Source organism: Mustela lutreola, chromosome 3 (genome assembly GCF_030435805.1).
Source record: "Mustela lutreola isolate mMusLut2 chromosome 3, mMusLut2.pri, whole genome shotgun sequence".
In the NCBI taxonomy this organism is placed as follows: domain Eukaryota; kingdom Metazoa; phylum Chordata; class Mammalia; order Carnivora; family Mustelidae; genus Mustela; species Mustela lutreola.
The window spans coordinates 140152243-140159621 of NC_081292.1; positions in this window are offsets into that span (position 1 = coordinate 140152243).

Here is a 7379-nt window from a genome sequence, read left to right on the forward strand (position 1 = left end):
CACGAGCGGGAAGAGAGAGGAGGGAAGGGGGAACAAGCTGATTGGTTCTGAGGGCCCGCACGCGGGAGGAGAGAGGCGGGAAAGGGGAACAAGAAGGGGGAAGGTAGGAATGCCATCATGGCGTCTCTATTATTTCTATAAGCCAAGCGGTTACAGAAGGGCAAAAGAGTGATTAATAAGCAATTAATAACCTAATTAATAACCTGGTCTATACCTAAAAGCCAGCGGTTTACAGAAAAGCAAACAAGCGGTTAGTTATCCTATCTATCTTCTAGGGGAGGAGTCTTTCAAAACATTTCCCAGCAAGATTAGAAAATACGTATTAATGCTACCTTAAAATCTGATCTATAGGGCTTACCCACTGCTATCTGTATGAAAAGGGAAGTAAATGGCCAGATTGTAAACACAGCTTGAGTTGCCTCCTTTCTGATGTTTGAATGAAACTTAGGTCGTCTTGGGATCAGAATTTAGTTTTGACAAAAGGCAGCTCCCTGTTTCAATAAGGGATAAAGGGAAATCACTTGTTAATGTCTCCTTAACATAATTGTCTTTAAAGTGGTCCTTTTAATGAACTCAGGTATAGCTGTGAGAAAAAATTCTGGGCTTTGAATGTTGGGAAAACGTTTTCCCGGGCTCAGTTGGACTGGAATATGAGGAAGTGCTGAGTGGGAGTGCAGGGGTGAGGGGGGGTGTAGGGGAGTGTAGGGGGTGTAGGGAGTGGGGAGTGTTCATTAAGGGTTATTTCCTGCTGTACCTAAAGCTGGGTGAAAAAAAAGAGAGAATGATAGAAAAAAAAACAAGCTTTTAGTCAACTTAAAACACATCACTTTTTATGTCATACTTCATTGTCTACTGGGTAGACCTTTCCTGATCTCACCATGTTCATTTACTATAGCGGGAATTCTCATTGAAACACATAGATGCGGGTGAACAAAAATTGTCTGATAAAGTGTTACGAATGAGCATGGGCCAGTGATAAATAGTAATAGTATTAATAAGAAATATAAGAATAAAATATAATAATAGTAATTGATATTTATTGAGGACTCACTCTGTGCCCAACAAGAGTAAGTTTTTTCTCGTGTACCTACTACTTTCGTTTTTACAACAACCCTATATGTGGGCACCATTACTATCCTCACTTTTCAGGCAAGGAAACTGAGGCATAAGGAGGTAAGGAAATTAATCAAGTTGCCTCAGCTTTAGGCCAATGCTACTTGCATAGCTTTGCTTTTTCTGTTAGTATGAGCTTAGATTTCTAGAAGCAGATGTGGCCAGTAAGTCATAGGAGAGGCATCATTCACATGCTAGACTGACTAGACTGGAGTCCTGTTCTGCTGTGCTGCCTTCGTGGGGCCATATCAATTCCCAGAGACAGTACTTAACCGTGATGTTTGGGGGAGGGGTAGCTCATCCCTGTCCATGAAGAACTGAGACACAAGCAAAAACTTCGAGGATAGAACTCTGAGGAATGAGTAGGACATGGATTTTGGTCACTCGTCGATTCATTCAGCAAATATTCATGGAGCCTCGACCATGTGCCTGGCATCCCATTCTCAACTGTGGGATCACCAGAGTGATTCAAAAAGATAAGGCTTTCCCTCTCTTGGAGATGACATAGCCTCTGAGGCAAAGTTACTTTTCACTCACACTGTTTAGATTTTTAGTTGTCTACAATTCTCTGCTTTCTAGGATCTTCCTTCTGTGTTTCAGCTACTTCTCTGGAACCTTCTCCATATAAACAAGTTTATTTTCTCAGGCACAGAAAGAGATCATACATACCCAATCCACAGTATCTGGGGAAGGAAAACCTCCTGCAGGTTATTTAAAATCTGTACAAAGATACACAAGCATGACTTATATAGTCCTGGGCTCTGGCCCAAGAATGTGCAGATCATGTCTACAACTACAGAACTGCATAAAGACTCACATTAAACCAGTAATAACAGAGAAATGAAAAAAAAAAAAAAGTCATGGAGACAGAGCAGAAAGGGTTCTTGAATTAAATTACTTTTATCTGGGCTCATTCACTTAAGGATGCAATCAACTCACTATTTCAGCAGCTTGGGACCTTAGAAATGCATTTCAAGATTAATTATAAAATGAATTCTTTAAAATGGAAAAATATACTACTTTCCTATTACTCTTAACAACAGAGTCTGGTTAATGAAGGCTTGAAGCAGTTTAGTGGTTTGACTGCCACCTACTGTTCATTTTTTGATACAACTCACATATGCCGCTTGGCAGGAGGTAAGAAAAACTCGTAGGAGAAAGATTTTTTTTTTTTTTTTTAAGTATTTAACATAGGGAATGTAACATAATTATTTTCAAAAATTTAAGAGGTTGAAAAAATATGATTGATTTCATTTCGAATTACTATAATTATTCTTGGTAGTAATGACATTTACATTGGTTAGAAAGGCAAGTTCTGTGGGCTTCCAAAAACACATACAAATGTATATGCACACGTATATACAGGACAATTCCTTTAGTCCTGACAAAGCTCTATACCCGCAATCTATAAAAGTATACTGCAAATATGAATTTATCAACCTGAAAATATCATTTTATGAAGCTGGCCTCTGATCTTTAAAATGGAAAAGAGATCTCTATCGTCATACTTTTATGCTTACACGGCTGACCCAGACTTCAAAAATAAAAGCATTTTTCTACCTAAATAAGGAGATCAAGCCCTGTATATCTCCAGTTATTTCAGAATGACCCAGGCTTCTGGGAGAAACCTCTTTAGTTAACACTGTCTTCCTGAGATTCTGTTAAACACTTAGGACTTAGTAGGCAGGATGGGTCAGTGCCTTTTTCTCTCTCATACCTAAAGTACTTATTGTAGAGTAATAACTCATCTTCTGGAAACAGTGATGCAGTTTAGTGTCTCAATGTAGAATCTTGGTGGAAACTTTATAAACACATGATCCTCAGACATAGTCTGTGTGAGTCATTTTTTTTTTTTTAATTGTACCTTTTCAAGTCTTGGTACTAAATTATACATGTAAAGAAAAATTGCAAACCGTTTATGTGTTTTTCTTGAGGTATTACATATATGTACATGAATTTGTGTTTTTAAGTGTGTTTGTAGATTGCTGCTTTCACACTTAAATCTAGTTATAATCTATGTTTCTCATAATGTAAGGGAAAAATCACCCAGAATATTTTGGTCCTTATTAAAATGTACTTCCTGCTAAAGCTCTGTTGCAGTTTTCCATATAAAATGGTGTCAATAGATTCTAACAGTCTAGAAATCTTAGCTAACATTTTTTTTTTCTACCAGGAACAGATGTGGAGTGGTGGTAGTCTCATTTGTTAAGATAGTATTGGGGAAAGGCAACATAAATATCCTATTTTATTTTTTGCCATAATAATATTTTTTTCTGATACATGAAATAGCTACCTTAGCTTCAAAAATCACTGAGGTCTGTGATTAGGCCTCTCTGTATAGAGTTTTACAGATAAATGCACATTGTTTGAAAATTTGTCCATAATGGTGCCAATAATCTAGATATAAAACAAAAGCTTTTCATGTGGTTTTATTTACAGTGGCACTGATAGAATTTATAAAACTGGTATAAGATGATATTAATTAAACAACATGAGCGAGTTTGATCAAATATTAGTTTTCAGACCCCCCCAAAAGTGATCCTATCCAATAACAATGACACCAATCCAAAGCCAAAGAAAAACAGTTTTCCCTTTTTAAAATATTGGCAAAGAAGCTGAAACAAATAAAATTAGGCTGACCTTTTAATAAATGTCTGTTCATTGATTTAAATTCACGTTTTTCTTTCTCTGAGCACTGCTGACGAGTCCTGTTAGAATACAAGCGTGTATACTAACTCGGACACAACCATTTTTATTTCTGTGGCGTGTCATTCCTGAAAGATTGAAGCAAGCTTCACCTAAGTGTAGTGAGATGCAAAAATAATAGTAGCCCAGCCCGGCTACACGAGAGCGAAGGCAAGCAAGGGCTTTGCATTAAAGTACATCCTAGGTAGCTGACATGACGCATCTAGTCAGACGTAAATAATGACAGACGGAAACTATCATGAGGTCTGTGAAGCATCAACATACTGCTATCATTTTCTCTCTAACCTTGCCTTGCGAGCAGCTCTCAGCCTTACAGGCTGAGAGATCATTTAAAAAGCAAATCCTAATGACTCTGGCCACTGTAACAACCGTCAGCCAGATTGGCATCAATTTAGCTCAGTTTAGAAACTCAGGAGAGTGGCCATTGTTGACTTGTGACACCCTAAATTCCTCTGGTTCTCTGCGCACCAACCCCCCGCCCCTAAAGCTACCCCTTCCCCATGATGGCCATTTCCACATCTAGCAAAGAGATTCTCTTCCCTGGTAGGAAAATGGTTCATCTAGGTTGTTCGCTTGGCACTCTGTACCTAATTTCTTAGGCTGCATCTATTTATTCTCCACTAGCTTATTGGTACAAAATGCTTTAAGCACCCCCACTCCCTTTCTCCATGGGCGTGTATTATGTACGCACAGGGTAACGGGGGGGTGGGGGGTGGGTAAATAACATCCCAGTGTCCCTGTAGCTTAAGACTAACATGGTTATGGTTCAGATAAACACGCCTGTACATGGCTGCCATAATCAATGTGGAATGGCAGAACAATTTTGCAGATGTGGTCCCAGGCAGATTTAAAAAAAAAAAAAAAAAAAACCTGTCTTGTCCAGATTCAATAGAATCCATTCACCAAGAAATCTGTGATAAAGCAGTCACACATTTTATTTGTTAAGACAGTGATAACTTTGCAAGCCAGTGGGAACTGAGGCTGATGTACAATAGGATAATAGCATTATCACTTTGCAAATCAGCGTGTGGCTTTGCTTGGGAGCCACCAGAAGGGCACGGGGTTCTGAGAGCTCTAGCTGGCAACCTGCAAAGGCGAGATCGGGCTGCCTGGCTATGAGTGCAAATGTAGGAGGATGAATTGACATGAATCTTCTTTTGCTTGGTTAAAAACACATTGTGTATGCGTGTTTTTACTGTTTTATAAGAGGCTAGGAGATGAATGCATGGACCTGAGTCTGTGTGAGTATGTGAGTGTGCATGAGTGTCTGTGAGTGCGGGGCGGGGCGGGGCGCGAGGGGACGGGGGGGGGGGGGGGGGGGGGAATGGGTAGGAAGCAGAAAAGAATGGGGGACTCTCACAATAGCCCATCTTAATGGAGAGCTATTGATCTCACTTCATAACACTTTAATCTCCAACTAAACATCTCACTTACCTCGTGTAAAAGAGATGCCAAGTTGAAATAAATAATAAACACACAATATTTTAAGGACTTTTGAATTTTGCATGGTAATAAATATTAATGCAGCTTGTGACTCCCAAAGAAAATAGAAGGCACTTAATTCTGTTGTTGATATCAGGTACCGTGCAGGTTGATTTCCCGAGGCGAAAGTGAAAAATGCACTATTTGGACTTAAATTTAGATTTAATAAATAACTAATTTAGGATCTTGTTCTATATGCAAGGATATAATCACAAGGCATTCGTTTTTAAAAGGTTTCATTTATTCTTGTGAGCTTAATTATTGCAAGGAAACTGTGAGCAATTTGTTTTTTACCAGTGTCTGATTTCTGAGAATGGTTATTAAATATTAAATGGATGCATAATTCAGGCAATTAAGAAAGTAATCACACAAAGTAATGTAATGGAAGTTAATTATTACTGCATAAGCAAATAGTTCATTAATGCTAGTAGTTGCTATGGCTGCATTCTTAATACATGCAGAACCGAAGCATGACTCCTCTGTGTATTCAAGGAGCTGGTAGGCAGTACCGTGCCACAGAGAGAGCGCCACTAATGAAAACCAGAAGCAAATAAGGCCATATTGACCCCTGACTTGTCTAAATAAGGTGGGATCATCATTACTTAAGAGAGTTTTATCGAAAACCACGACTACACTAGCGGCTTATAATTTTTTTTTTTTTTTTAGGTTTGTAACACAAACCATGACTTAAATCAAGGAGAAACCAAAAGGAATTCAGCTTGTTAAAACAGAAATCACCAATCGTGCGTCTCCTGTTGTTGTTGTTGTCTTAAATCAATTCTTGTTAAACAGCCAAAGTCATCATTTGGTGACTTTAAAAGACTCCATAGATTATTTTTCTTTTCGTAAAATCATTACAGCTGGTAACAGACCTTATTTTGTCCTGCCGCTCAACCCCAGTTGAAAATCCTGACATTTCTGCGCTAACACTATCTCCCTAAAGCACCATGCTTTAGAAAGGCTATTTTATATTAATTCAACACATATGGGATCCGGCGCTCTCCAAACCTTGGCCTGCTGTGAAGGACCAAGTTGGCCAGGGCAAGCCAGGTCAGGTGCGGGGGGCAGAGGGTGAGGGGGACAAACAATGGTTAGGGTTTTGCCTGGACCAAGCCAGACCTATCTCCAGAGGAGAGACAAGCTCCTTGCGGGGTTGCTTTTTAACTACCCAGAACTGCCCAGGGCTCAATGCCTTGCTGCAGCAAAGACACCGGTCCCATCTCATCGTGGAATTCCACACAGAGAAAGGCAATGCCCTCCAGCCAAATGCTCTTCTACCATTCTGATGTAGGCATAACTCACCATAATAATCCTTCAATCATCTGCTTGCCTACATGCAATGATACTACTAAGCTCTATGTACCATCTCTCGGGCTGGGGGCTGTGCTAAGTAGGCACGATGGAAGTCAAGAAACATTGATCCTGTCAAGGGGATACTTCTAGCCACTCAAGGGCAGTGTCTTATCTGTTCCTAGCACTTGGTTAGCCACTGAGGGAAATATGAAAGATGTACAAGACAGACTCCATCTCTGTTCTAGGAGAGGAGTTACAGTCCCATTAGAACAGTGGTTCTTGTCATCCCTGGAGGGATCATGGAGCTCTTGGGCCATTAGAACAGTGGTTCTTTTCACCTTTTGGGGGATATAGAGCTCCTGGACATTTGTGTTAAAATTTGCATTCAGCTTGAAAGGGTTCATGGTTTTCCTAATCCTGCCTATGGATCTCAGATTTAAGACCTTCTGTTTTAGAGGAGACCAGTGTCTTCAAACAGATAGTGAACACTTAGGAGATAATCTGCTTGGCTTTCTGGCATATAGACTATAAATACAGAAGAGGGATTGGTGGGGTCTGAGGTAGTTTGGGGAAGGCTTTATGGAGCAAATGAATGAGCCTTGAGCTTGACATTGAAGAATGGCTGTTATTTTGAAGCCAAAGGCAGAATACTTTGTGTAGAACAGCATGGGCAAAGAAAGGCAAGACTTCATTTTTTCATTAACACATTCATTCATCTAACAATACTGAATGCCTACTCAATTAAATAATCAGGGGAAATAAAGGTAAGACATATTCCCCTGACC